Here is a 15052-nt window from a genome sequence, read left to right on the forward strand (position 1 = left end):
TAAAACTCAATGTAAGACGAGAAAATTCTGCTTACATACAAATAAATAATATAAAAATTCCAGAACAGAGGCCTGTGAGATATCGCGGTATCCATCTTGATCGCCGTTTAACATGGACCCACCATATTGAAGTCAAGGTTACACAAATAATATTAAAGTCAGTTCAATTGCACTGGCTAATTGGCAGACGGTCTGCTCTAGACTTGGAGAACAAAGTGCTTTTGTACAAAACAGTTATAAAACCGATATGGCTATACGGCAGTCATCTATGGGGAACAGCCTCCTCATCTAACTTTGAAAAATTGCAAAGAAAGCTGTCAGCACTGTTACGGAAAATAATAGGTGTCCCATGATACATTCGCAATAGCAATATCCAAAGGGATCTCAATGTCCCCATAACACGCGAGGATATCAAACTCTCCAGTTTAAACTACCTGTCAAAATTATGGGATCACCCAAATCCCCTTGCCAGGGAGTTGCTGTCATTTGAGGGTCATAGACGACTGAGGCTGATTGGAAACACTGGAACTGCGGCAATAACAACTTTAATTTTAGTTAAGATTTTAACACTTATTGTAAATTACTTAAAAGAAAGAGTCAATAAAGAGTTATGAAAAAACAAATTCTCATTTTAGAACTCTTACAGAAGACGAGGCATTCAGCATGATAGTGCCTGTTGGTCGCTGTCACCATGTTGCTCAATTAGGAACTCAGGAGATTCGCGGTATGCCTTTGCTCCATTCTAGGCCATATCATTATTGTGATTGTGCAATTGGGTTCTTTATATCCACCTTAGCTCATAATAAGCAAATTCCTGGAGGTGTCTACATACTCGACAATGAAACGTCCCCATAAATGGATATGGGGACGTTTCATGTTCCGACTGATGAAAGGATTCATAGTGCCGGATCAGTAAATTGTTCTTCCGACAGAGATTTTCATCCAATAATGTCGGCTATATGTCAAAATATTCGGTTATTGAACTCTTCTAGGCCACACTTTCAGTTGTATCACTCTTCTAACATCTGGTATCTGGTAACAGTATTTTGGACATAAGAAAACTCGGCAGCCCAGAAAGACCAACTAAATAAAGTCAAGTTCTAATCTTGCATCTTAAGATTCCAGCGAATCTGTCTGGCTGTTTCTAATCTGAATGGTATTAAGAGAATTCTTGTCTGCCAGAGACTGCATAGTATGTACTAAATATAAATTTCAACTGTTTGATTAAGAATTAATAGCGATTAGCTACTGGGTTTGAAGGCAGTGATGATGACTTACTGTGTATTCCGGCCTCATTTAAGAAGATTATATTTCCCATTCAACGACTTCTGTAGAAGTTGTTACACTGATAAAGAGGAGGAGAGATTACGAGTTTTTTGTTGAGGCATCATGACTTTATATGTGCGGCGAACTGGGATGACATACAGGAAGTTGTAATCGTATCACAAAGGAACCTATTAGCCTTCCAATTACGGAGATGGAGTCGTTCCCATCCCTTATTCATGAGTTCTGTCGAACTTGCCACAATGATGAACTTTCTTTACCAGTTATCATGAATGGTGTGACAGTTTCCGGGAAAATTATTGGACATTGCAAAGCAGATAAACGAATGGAGTCTATGATCAACTGGAATAAATGATGATCTTTAATTAAAACAAATCAAATATTGTTTTTGATTTTGAATTAAACCAACTAATACATGATTTTGAAAAACAATGAGACAAATTTCTACTCAAACCGTTTTTAAATGCGTTTAAAAATCAAACAGTTACGGAAAAAGCTGATCAACAGGACCGAAATGGAATACAACTCTCAAGTAAAGGCCATTGTTTCAAAGTATGTATTGATCGCGTAGAGAATTGAACTCTCCTCAAACTTCTCATATATTACAGTAGCTGCTTTAGCTATGTGAGTTGTTTTTAGACTTCCTATCTATATTACAATGAAACGGATGTTCCCTACATCCGTTCTAATCTAATTCATTTGTGCCGATTTAGAGAGTAAAGTTCTTGACTCTATTCAGAAATAATTCGTTCTTCTTTCATGATCTTACTTGTTCTGAATTTGAATAAACTCCCAGCTAAAATCTTTATTTTTAATTTAGTAGAATTTAAACTTATACTTCTTTTCTCTATTTTAAAACTATCAACAGTTCATTGGGTGCCCCGATAGACCAGTCGTTAGTGTGCTGAACTATTAATCTGAGGGTTGCGGGTTCGATTCCCGCCAGAGACTCTGGGTGTATCTGCAGACAAGCAAAAAGCTTCGTAGTTTGTGTTTGTTTAAAAAAAAAAATGCTGTATTAGTAAGGGCCATCCCCTGGTTGAAATTCAAAATTTAAATGATTAAAGAAAACCCCAGTTCGAAAACACAAAATTGTGGTTTAATTGCTTTTAAAATGTAAATTTTTTTAAATTCAATTAAGCATGAAATGCAGCTGACAATCATTTTACTAAAGACAATTACCTATTTTTCATTATTAAGGTAAAATTCTTTAAAAAAAAAAACTGAAAATATAAACCATCTGTGAGAAATCTTTCTTTCTTTTGTGGCTTTGTGTATTTAACACGTAAAACTGGCTGACTTTCTTTGTAAATAAAATAAAGTTTATTACAAAGATTCTACTCTACCTTAAGCAGTTGTAAGAAATGTGGCTGCTTTTCTTTTTGGTTAATGTTTTATGCCCACAACTGAAATTTCTTTGTAAATGTACGACGCTTGGGTTTACAATGAGATTCATTTTGAGGTCATTGTAGCAATTGACTTCATTTTTTTTATATTTCTTCATTAAAAAAAAAGAATAAAATATAGCAGCTGTATGCGTCAGCCTTGTGTTTATCAATTTTAAACATTTAGTATAAAAACTTATAGACAACAAAATGACACTAGTACTACGTATTCGTACTCGACAATGTACTCATGCTTGCACTTGGATGTTCTATGTAGTCAAAGTTTTAAAATACGTACTCGACAATTTGTTTGTGACATAGTGGCTGTAGAATTAACTAGTGCAGAGTGGGGCCTCGTTTAACGCTGTTGGGTTATAAATGTAAGTATACGAAGGAGGGAAAAATTAAGGATAGGAGCACAATTGATCTCAACCAAATACGAATTATGGGAGTATTGATCTGAATGCTCGAAGAGAGTGAGTATCAATTACATCACTTCGTTCTACTGAAAGTAATTATAACTTTGGAACTTACTCAACTAAAGCAGGAACTAGTTCGTTATTAATTCCACTTCATTGATCTATTCATCAGAAAAACTTTTTCTATTTCGAAATCTTTGTTTTTTATTTAAAATCCTTTAAATCCGGCCTCACTGTACTCGCTATTTTAATTCATTAATAATAAGAAACAGCTCGACAAATACAATTCTTTGTTTAGAATTTTACTACATATTATCTCTACTACATATTTGTATAAATTAATGAATGCATTTACTCAAAAAAATGGAAAAAAAACTAGATTAAACAAGCAGAGACAGAGACAGAATATTTAATTTAAATAAAGAATTAAAAATAAAACGAGTAAAAGAACCTTAAAGGAAATGCGCTTAATTAAAAATTTGTTGTACCCAATTGTAATTATGTTTTAAAATAGTTTTTATTTTTCTTTTCATTCTTTGCATTTTATGAACTGTAATGAATACAATATTATCATTTTATTTTTGTATGTTATTCAACTGACTGTGTGTTGAGTTTGTTTTTCTTTCTTCTATTCTTTATTATTTGCCAAAAAGTCTCAACTCTAAAGTTTATTGCCGATTTGCCGGTCATTGCTCTGGTGTTAGTGTTTTGGTGGCAGAGGGTTACCAAGCAACGTTAGGGAATGTATTGTTAAGGGGTAGTTCTGTAATATTTTGATACATTTTTAAAAATAAGGAAATTGAATGAAGGAAAATTAAGGATAGAAGTAAAAGACCTTAAAACATTAGTCTAAAAACTGTCAGTCTCTGATCCAAAAATAATTTCTCCGACTAGGAGTCCAAGTGTACCGAAGATCTACTACAACCAAGCTTTCCGCCAATGGCTTCTAGAGGATCTCGACTCTAAAAAAGTCGAGGAACTCACAAAGGAGCAACAAGCTTCCCTGTCCTGAGCGAAACCCCACATAGATGGTCCCAAGACCGCACCTCCTTCCGCTTATACATCTGTGGTGCCTAAACTGCAACGTTCAGAGGAGGATGCGACAGCCAAGAGCCAGCAACCGGGACCCAAACGTGCCAAAGCGGCACAAAAGTCGTTAGCTAAGTCCTTTAGCGAGGTTATCGGAGACAACCTCGTCGGGGCAGTTATCCACAGGAGTGTCAGTGAAGGATCAATATGCCAATCAAGTTGGGATATGGTGAAGCAGGAGTGTTCTGGAAAGTTCTAAAAGAGAACCTAGTCACTCCTCCGCAATGCGATGATGCTGGTTGGTACCAGGATCGCCTAAGCTGATGTCTTGTATAGATGAACGCTCAGCTCTGCTACTCAAGACGACTGTCATGTAGCGGGGTGAAGTATGGAAGGGATATCTCACTCACCACAAGCCTAAATCCATAGCTAAAATTCCAGCTGAGCCATCTAGCCCGGAGAAGATCTTGGAGATTCTCCAGTGCTGTAAGCCACAGCTTCCAACTCAGGATTGGAAAGTTATGTTGTCATATCTCGAAGGCCATCAGTAAGTCAGGCGAATGGATCTTACATACAAAATGAAGATAAGAGGGAGTTAAACTGCCCGGTTTTAGCTTATATAAGATTCAGATTGCACCGTTTCTGCAATATCTGGAGGATCTACTTAGGATAGATCTCTGTAATGAAATCGGTATAGTTTAATATAGCTAAGGATTCCACAGTTTTAACATGACCGGCTAATTAAAACTCTTGACGATGTCTCCTCTAGGAAAACGGAATAGGAACCTAATAATTGGACCCAAGTGAGTCGTTTCGGTTACTCATGGAATCCAACAAGATTAAAATTAAATTTCGATTTCATTCGATCCAAAAATAAAGATGAGAGGGTGTTAAACTATCCTTTCACTGTCCGGTTTTAGCAGAGAAGAGATCCAGATTACTAGATGCAACGTTTCAGTAAAATTTGGTGGATCTATTTAGGTTGAGTCTTTGTAATGAAATCTGGATGGTTTAATTAGATAAGAATTCCACAATTATGACATGACCGGATTATTGGAACTCTTGGCAATGTCTCCTCTAGGAATACGGAATGGGAACCTAACAATTGGACCCAATTGAGCCATTTCGGTTGCTCGTGGAATCCTACAAAATTAAAATTAAATTTCGATTTCAAAATCAAATGTCAATGAAGATGAGAGGGTGTTAAACTATCCTTTCACTGTCCGGTATTAGCAGATAAGAGATCCAGATTACTAGATGCAACGTTCCAGTAAAATTTTATGGATCTATTTAGGTTGAGTCTCTGTAATGAAATCGGGATGGTTTAATTAGATAAGAATTCCACAATTCTGACATGACCGGTTTATTGGAACTCTTGGTAATGTCTCCTGTAGGAATACGGAATGGGAACCTAACAATTGGACCCAATTGAGCCATTTCGGTTGCTTGTGGAATCCAACAAGATTAAAATTAAATTTCGATTTCATTCGATTAAAAAATTATGATGAGAGGGTGTTAAACTATACTTTCGCTGTCCGGTTTTAGCAGATAAGAGATACAGATTACTAGATGCAACATTGGGATGGTTTAATATATAATAATAAGTATAAGAATTTCACAATTTTGACATGACCGGATTATTGGAACTCTTGGTGATGTCTCCTCTGTCGGATTCGTTTCCGAATTGAATCGCCTTGATGTGGAAGAACTGTGATTTCGAGAAACATGTCATACACAGCATATCACAATGGATTTTATTAAGAAAACGAGTTTTTTTTTTATACGTTTATTATAATATTATTCCTGCCTTTAATTTCTAGGCCTTACAATATGTAATTAAATCTTAAAACTCTCAGTGGAGAATCATATTTGGAAAATTAGATGAGTGGTAAATCAGCTCTACGCAGCCTCGAGCTGTCTTGAGTTACTGTAAGTAGCCTTGCGAGCGGGTTCGGATGATGATGTAATTTTGATAAATAAGCTTCTCGAGTTTTTCTGAATTCATCTTTGACCAAGGGTACATCTAAGTCTCTGTGGATGTAAGAATTGTGGATTGTGCTACGAGTTTGATCTTGTAAATTACAGAATCCTTTAAAATATTCATAATTCATTCATTGAAAAACCACCGTGAAGTTTTAGAAGACTATTCAAGCTAAAGTTGAAGCTAAAATTGAACAACATAAAGACCTACGATTGAAACTAAAATTAAGCAAAATAAACTCCTACGATTGAGGTTAAAATTGAACAACTGAAAGACCTACGATTGAAGCTTCGAAAAATCTGGACATGTTATCACTGTAGCATTAGGGTTCATCATCACTAGTTAGCTAAAAGTCGTTGTGGAGCTGTTATTCATATTCCGGATTCATGGATTAGGTGAAATGTGGTCTTCATACCTCCTTCCTTCTGAAAACCCTGGATATGGGGATTGATGTCCCATAATGACTACCCTACAGGGACTTGATCAGTTCATTATTACCTTTATAGATGGACTTCTGGGCCTAAGGGTAATGTTCTATACTGTGGTTTAAACTGCCATCTATATTAGGGCAAACGCGGGCCTCCTCAATGAATTCTCATCAACCTTACTGTGATATTTACTACTTATAGAGTTCGACTTTATGGTTTAAAACAGTGTTGCGCATGCGAGAGATGTCTCCGTGACAGTGTCTAGAAAATATATGCACACTATCTCGCAAAGAATCGAACTGGCTTTCCGGACACTCTACCTGGAGCAACAAAAGTGCACTTAGTGTGAATTCCGTGAAAAATTATATACTTTTTTCAAAGGCAAAATATCTGAAAGTTATTCTGGATTCAAAACTATCGTGGAATTATAACGCTTAGGAGAGTGGGTCTAAGGCCGCCGCCTTTTTTTTTTTATTCATATAGGAAGGCTATATAAAGTACATGGGGCTTTACACCCAGGTACATCAAATGGATTTTTAATATGGTCGTCATACCATAAATTCTTTGAAATGATACCCGGCACTGATGATCAGAGACGAAATACTCACTACACTATATAATGCCCTGTTTGCCATATTAAACTGACTTCCTATTGACATTTTGAACAAAGCGTTGCTCTCATTACTGCCATAAGACTTGATACAACTGGAGTATGGAACCGGAGGATTTTAAGCCATCCAGCCATATTGGGCTGTATGGAAGGACTTCCGGATAACAATGATTACCGCACTCCCAGACCCTTCTTCGATAGGAAACTTCACGTAAACAAATTTTACATCATTACTGATGTCTCGAAATCGGAGGTATATCGCACAAACTGATACGATTGTGTCTTTCAGACAACTGGATCAGTGTAGTGTTCTTCAGGCTGAAATCTCAGTCGCGAACTGGCTGAGGATTTACAGAGTATACATTGTAGATATTCGGATATACACTGATTGTCTACACGTCATCTAATCTGGCCCTAAAATGCTTGGTATTTCCGAACAAGATGTCGATGAATTCGTAGCGAATTTCTTATCTAAATGAGAAGTCTAATTATTGAATAATGATACGTCTATGAAATATGCTATAAATATGCGCAAACGGTGCCCAAATAAAGGGTACCCCGAGAAACTAGATGATAGTGTGCTAGAATATCTGTCTGCGTTTTGCGGGTTCGATAACCACCTAAGTCTTTCGGTGTTTCTACAGAGAAAATATTAGAGGCTTCACAGTGTTCGCTTGAGATCACATGTGCGAAGATAAAAACATATGGTCTAAATACGACTGTTGCTAAACCCCAAAACTGATAAACATTGCGAGTGATCAACTACGGAATGTGTTTTCCATATAATAACTTCTCTTCTTCCACTGTCCAGCGAATTCTTTCTAATGGAGACGAAAGTTTAAAGCCTGGGTGGTTTTATACTGGATGGTTTGGTTAAAAACTCGAACTGATCTGTTATGGGGAATTACTTTCCTCCTGGCATTCCCTACCCAGATATCACAACGGGAACCATGAATGACCACTTTTAGGAGTGATTTGAAAAATGGTAAATCTAAATGCCAATCTCGGCATTTATTCTATAATTGAAATAATTCATTGACATCTGGTAGTTTTGAAATTACAAGTTTTATAAGGAAATTCTAAGAATATTTTCATATTATTTTTACTTGGCAATCATATATCCTTAAACTATGTATGTTTTTTTTTTTTTGGTTTTTTAGAAAAATTTTCCATCTCGTATTGCAAACAGACAACAAAGCGCAAACAAAATATTCTTTAGTTTTTTATGCCACATTTCTGTTATAGTTTATTGGCTTGATTACTTCTAGCGAGTAGCAGTTGTGGTCTTCGTTCTTATGAACGATATTTTGCCATTTATTTTTTTTTCCTTCCTGAATAATTTTATTGCACTTGTTAGTCTCGTCAAAAAGTCTACACTATTTCATGCCACACAAAATGAAATGAAATAAAAAACTTGGTATGTGTTTTCTTTGCAAATAAATTTGCAATTTGAGGTTTTTTCTTTCGATGTTGCTTTCTTTGGTGGCATTTAATACTTTGAATGTCTGTCTTTTTTATTTTGTTGTTAAACTTTCCACATTCAACCTCATCATTATATTGTTGATAATCATCGTCGTCAATTGCATCGTCATCGTCATTATGGACAGCGTAGCGTGTCTTACTTGCAGTGTTTATTTGAAGTGTGTACGTACTATAAAAGTACTTGGTAATTATATACAAATGTTGTATTTTTTTGTTGATATTTTGTGTAGCTGCCACACCACAGCTGAAAGAAAGAAAAGAATTGAAAAGCTAAACACATTTTTATGGCCTCTTTATTAAGTGTTTGGAATTTGAGCTCATATTGTGAAAAATACCGGCTAAAGAAATGAATTTCTATTATTATTTAATGGATAAATATATTGATTCGTATGTTGGAGCACTTGTTAACAGCTTGCAGATATGGAAAATGTTTCCTAGAGTCCATTGAAGAATATTGTTAAGAAAGTTTGATTATGAATTTGAATTTAACGGCTGATTGTAAACATTTCCCACAGTAGAAACAATGCTGATAACACGCTGTTATTAACATTGTTTATATGTATTTTTAACATTAACTGTTAAAGCTGCTAAAAGCTATAGATGATCATTGTGGAAATAGAACATTCTAGCTTTTTCCTTTAGATAATTCATGAAACTACTAGAAGATGTCACTGTGCACATGAATAGTAACAGCGAGTTGCAAATAGGAATTTTAATTTCCCGACCATTTTTTGATTCCCGGGAATCGGGAAATTTTTTTCTAAATTCCCGGGTACCCGGCTATTCCCGAAATATATAATGATACTGTAAATTAGGAATATTATAGCCAAATTTCATATAAAAACTTAGTGTTATAATTATTAAATATCAGAGCTTCGAATTAATTAATAAAATTTGAGCTTAATTCACTAAAATCTTAATCCGTAATTAAATAATGTCAGCCTTTCATTCCATAAATCCATTCCTAATATTTAATTTTTTAGATTCATTCCAAAGCCTTTGTTAAACTGAATTAATTTTAAAGTTAATTAATAACAGAATTTATTCAAACTTTGAATGATTAAATTTTTGTTAAATCAAATCATTTACAAAATTTATTGAAAAAGTTGTCTTAAGCCTTTTTGTAGTAGATTTGATTTGAAGAAAAATTTAATTAATTAATAAATTTTTGAAGCTATTTTGTTATGGATTTGAAGAAGAAATTTGAATGATTCAATAAGATAAATGATATAAATAATGAATTCACTTTTTAAATTTTCATACGAAAATAATAAGCGATCTATTGTTGCCGAGATATAAGCAAAAAACTGTAAAAAACTTTTCGTCAGTTTTTAATTCCCGGTCTTCCCGACTAAAAATCCCGGGAATCGGGAGTGAAAAATTTGAAAAATTACCGGGAAATTTGTACCGGGAGCTCTTGGGATAAAAACCCTAGTTGCAAAGCAGTTTAAATAAACACCAACCGTATTACCAGTGGGTGTATTTTAAAAGAGTTAATAAACTCTATCTTCCAACCATTACTTTTTATACCCCTCACCTTCGTGAGAAGGGATTATATAAGTTTGTCATTCCGTTTGTAATTTCCACAATATAATTTTCCGACCCTATAAAGTATATATCTTCTGGATCCTTATAGATAGCGGAGTCGATTAAGCCTGTCTGTCTGTCCGTCTGTTGAAATAAATTTTCTGAAGATCCCAGATATCTTCGGCATCCAAATCTTCAATAATTCTGTCAGACATACTTTCGCAAAATAAAATCAGCAAAATCGGTCCACAAATGGCTGAGATATAAGGAAAAAACCAGGACAACCTCGATTTTTGACCTATATCTGGATTATTAAGTAGATAGACAATATGGATATCTGATGATAGATATTTCAAAGACCTTTGCAATGACGTATATAAGACCATAGTAAGTTGGACCTACAATGGGCCCAAATAGGAAAAATTATTTTTTAAACCGATTTTTTTTTTCACCAAAAAAAAATTTTTTAAAAGTTAAAAAAAAAATTAAAATAACAATTCGAAAAAAAAAATGTTGTTTACCTAAAAATATTTAAAATTTGTATTTGAAAAAAAATCTTTTTTAAAATTTAAAAAAAAAAATTTAAATTTAAAAAAAATAAAATATTTAAAATTTGTTTGTATTTTAAAAAAATCTTTTTTAAAATTTAAAAAAAAAAAAATTTAAAATTTAAAAAAAATGTTTTACCTAAAAATATTTAAAATTTGTATTTTGAAGTAATATTTGTTGAAGGGTATATAAGATTCGGCACAGCCGAATATAGCTCTATTACTTGTTTAATATTTGTTTATGTATTTACTATTCTTATGAACTAAAAAAATACTAATTTAATTTGTTATGGTATTAATTATTTTTATTATTTCTTAACATTTAACATTTCAATTTCTTATCTAATAACATGCCCATCGTATGCACCATAAATTCAATAATATATTTTATTTAAATGCATTTAAAATTGTAAAAAAAAACTTTCACAGTAATGAATCATATTTGCGCTCAATACATTTCAATTTCATTTTGACTTTCGATTTCCTAAAAATGTAACTGACAAATGCAGAAAACTGTAATGTGTTTGCGTGCTCTTTATTAAATATTGTTAACAAGTTTGGAAATATTTTTAATTCACAAAATTGTTTACTTTTTAAATATTATAATAAATATCTTTATGTATTTCATAATTGTTTAAAACATATTGTTACGAAATTGTACTTGAATTCAAATATAACGATTTTAACGGCTGATTTAAAAGTAGCATAATGCTTTCAAGTAACAGTGCTGTAAAACTGTAACATATCTGTGGACATTGTTAAATAAAAGCTTTCAGTTGATTTGATTGTAAGTTGGCAACGCTGTATTCGAGTTCGAATAATCAGTTAAAGAACATTGTAGAAAGTACACCACAGATGGCGTATGATCTAGAATATTCGAACTTTGACAGTTAAAGAGCTTTCTAGATGGTAATGCTGTGTTATAAATAGTGGAAGAGGTTGCAGTCGTGAGTGAGTTGATCAGAGACGCTTTTCGAAGAAACATCATCAAAGTGTGTTGTGTTTTTTTCAAGTAAATTCGTGTACATTATAAATTGTGTCTGTAATTCTGAGAATTTATAAACGTGTATAAGAAAACATTGAGTGGCTATTTAATTCTGTTGTTGTTGTACATTTTAAAGAAATAAAGAGTTGTTACAATTTTCAAACTACTAAACGGCTTTTATTTGCAATCAAAAGTATCCGGTTTATTTAAAGGAAATAAACCAGCGTTTTGAAAAGGTTAAAACGTAACAATATTTTCTTGATCTACTTTGATCTACAAAATTCTAACACATATCAATAAGTAGATGGTGAAAGACATATTTATTGGAATCATTCATTTATTTCTTTCATAATATAATGCAGATCTTGTCAGAAAAGCTAATGATAAGTTGGCGCTATATACAGTCAGACAGTTGGGGTTATTTAGGTGCGAAACGTCATAGCTTTTTATTTAGGATACTATATAGCATTTCTTTGGTACTCTGATTCTACCCTGAGGTTCAGAGAAGGAAGTATATAGTACCTTTGACCTGTTCATTCTTTTACAGAACCAATTGAAAATAAGTCTCTTCCATTATTGCAAATTACAATGACATAATCACCTTTATTGGTAAAAACATATGAAATTTATGTTCCCATGAAATATTCATTTCCCTCGAAGAGAAAATTGCTATCGTCATATTCCTATTAACTTTTCATTCACAATAGTTGATTTTGTTTGTAACAGCTGTATATTGTTTACAAAATTCCGTCTAAAAATTTCACAACATGCGCAATTTTTTCACGTGAACAAAGTTGATGAACGAAATATAGTAACAGGGAACATATTTCATGTATATAGGGGTGATAGTCAGTATCTTTGTATCCGTCTTGGTCTATATATTCGCAATATAATTTATAAGGTTTTGCGGCTTTCATATGAAATAGTTTTGAAACGAATGTTTCAAAATATCAATCAAGAATGGGACTCATTATTATATTAATATTACACGTCTATAAGATATACAATTTTATAGACGTGTAACATGCTACATTTTTTTGGCTAGTTTAGATAAATGCTAGGTATCATCCATTATTTCTATTAACTTTACTAACCATCTACTAACTTTACTAACTTACTAGTTCTCTATCGATATCTCTATCTATCATATATCATTTCATTAACCATAGTATCTTCATTTACACGCCATCATTGTCCATTCCTTCTACCACATTTCTAACCATCAAGGGATGGTTACTTTCTCTATCCATAAGAAGCAGTCCTCCCTTTATACATTTATTCTTGGCTGACCCTAGCTTTCGCAAGGAGAAAATCTCTTAGACATATTGAGACTCGGGTCGTTTCAAATCGAAGATGCAGCTGTTGTGGGAACATCTTTGTCTCTTTGTGCAACAATTTCATGAGCCAGTATATCCAGAGGGTTTTGGGAGACAATGTTAATTTTTAGGTTTCTAATCATAACCTATGACATTTACAGTTTTTTAAACCGATCGATTGAGACTTGGGTCGTTCCAAAGCGATTGTAGTCGCAACATCTTTTTCTCTTTTTACAACTGTTTTATGAGGTAATATATCCAAAGGGTTTTGGGAGTCAATGTTAAATTTTATATAATGTAAAGCTTCTACAGGATAATATGTTGCTTCATCTGTTTCCATGGGCGATTTAAATATTAAGGAATCGAAGCTTTTGATGTTCTAGACATGAGAATTGGACTAAACATATTGTTCAAGTATCGAAAGAAGCATTCAAGTGCATTCGGTTTGAAAACGGTGTACGAAATATTTCACTTCATATGATCACCGAAAATGGAATACAACACTCGTGTATGGATCGGTGCTTCGAAGTCTATTTTGGAGTTTATCGACAAGAGAGGACGAAGGTGCCAATAGGGTATCCAACTTTATTGAGTGGCAATGTGAATTGTGTTTCACTTTTTTTTGGATATTTGAAAATTTGTTCTTTAGCCGTCCGTATGTGGAATAAACTTCATGCAGTTTTATCTGTCACTTTCAATGTGGAAAATTTAAATCTAATGTCCAAAAACACCACTCCCTTACATAAGCTGTTTGCCTAATGTCAACACAACGCATTGCTTGAGTAAGGGTTATCCCCTAAGTGCAAACAAAGAGTTAACAATAAATCTCGGTTTCCGTCAAAAGACATAATGATTCATTATTAATGAACTTTTTCCCTCTATCATCTAGTGAACGCATTGCATATGATATCAGTGAGCGCCATTGATTTATGCTTCGTATATAGATTCATTCTAACCTATCCGGCATCTCCATCGATATGCCGGATAGGTTAGAATTTTGTTTGCGTGTTATATAGTCAACAGTTAATACCAAATTGTGTTTGTTGAGAGAGTGAACTTGATATGAGCATCTAATCCCCATTGGCGGCTCTTCTTCTGCAACACCAACCAATATATGTCAGCGCCATAGGGATTAAATGGTTTGCTAACGACCTACGGACATTTTGCAAATATATATTGTTACGTTTTAACCTTTTTAAAACGCTGGTTTATTTCCTTTAAATAAACCGGATACTTTTGATTGCAAATAAAAGCCGTTTGAAAATTGTAACAACTCTTTATTTCTTTCTTATGTACAACAACAACAGAATTAAATAGCCACTCAATGTTTTTTTTATACACGTTTATAAATTCTCAGAATTACAGACACAATTTATAATGTACACGAATTTACTTGAAAAAAACACAACACACTTTAAGGCACATAGATGATGTTTCTTCGAAAAGCGTCTCTGATCAACTCACTCACGACTGCAACCTCTGCCACTATTTATAACACTGCATTACCATCTAGAAAGCTCTTTAACTGTCAAAGTTCGAATATTCTAGATCATACGCCATCTGTGGTGTACTTTCTACAATGTTCTTTAACTGAATATTCGAATACTGCGTTGCCAACTTACGATCAAATCAACTGAAAGCTTTTATTTAACAATGCCCACAGATTATGCTACTTTTAAATCAGCCCTTAAAATCGTTATATTTGAATTCAAGTACAATTTCGTAACAATATCATCATTGTGAAATTGTGTATTTAGATTCCAATTTAATTTAAGTACTAAATATACAATATCTTAATGCACTAAGTGCTTTCAGATAGAAATAGGTTGACTTTGGATTATTAAAATGAGGGATTTTATATCGCCAGATACTTCTTAGAGGAGTTCACACCATTTCTAGGACAATGTTACCAGTATGGCGACAGCAGTTTACGAGACTAGTTACTAGTGCGTACGTCAATTATCGGTTAGAATTCGGGATTATTAAAAGGATGTTGTTCACTAGTGAGATAGTCCAGATTTCTCTCAGTAAATTGCGGTGAATTTTAAATAATTTTTC

Source organism: Calliphora vicina, chromosome 4 (assembly GCF_958450345.1).
Source record: "Calliphora vicina chromosome 4, idCalVici1.1, whole genome shotgun sequence".
NCBI lineage: Eukaryota > Metazoa > Arthropoda > Insecta > Diptera > Calliphoridae > Calliphora > Calliphora vicina.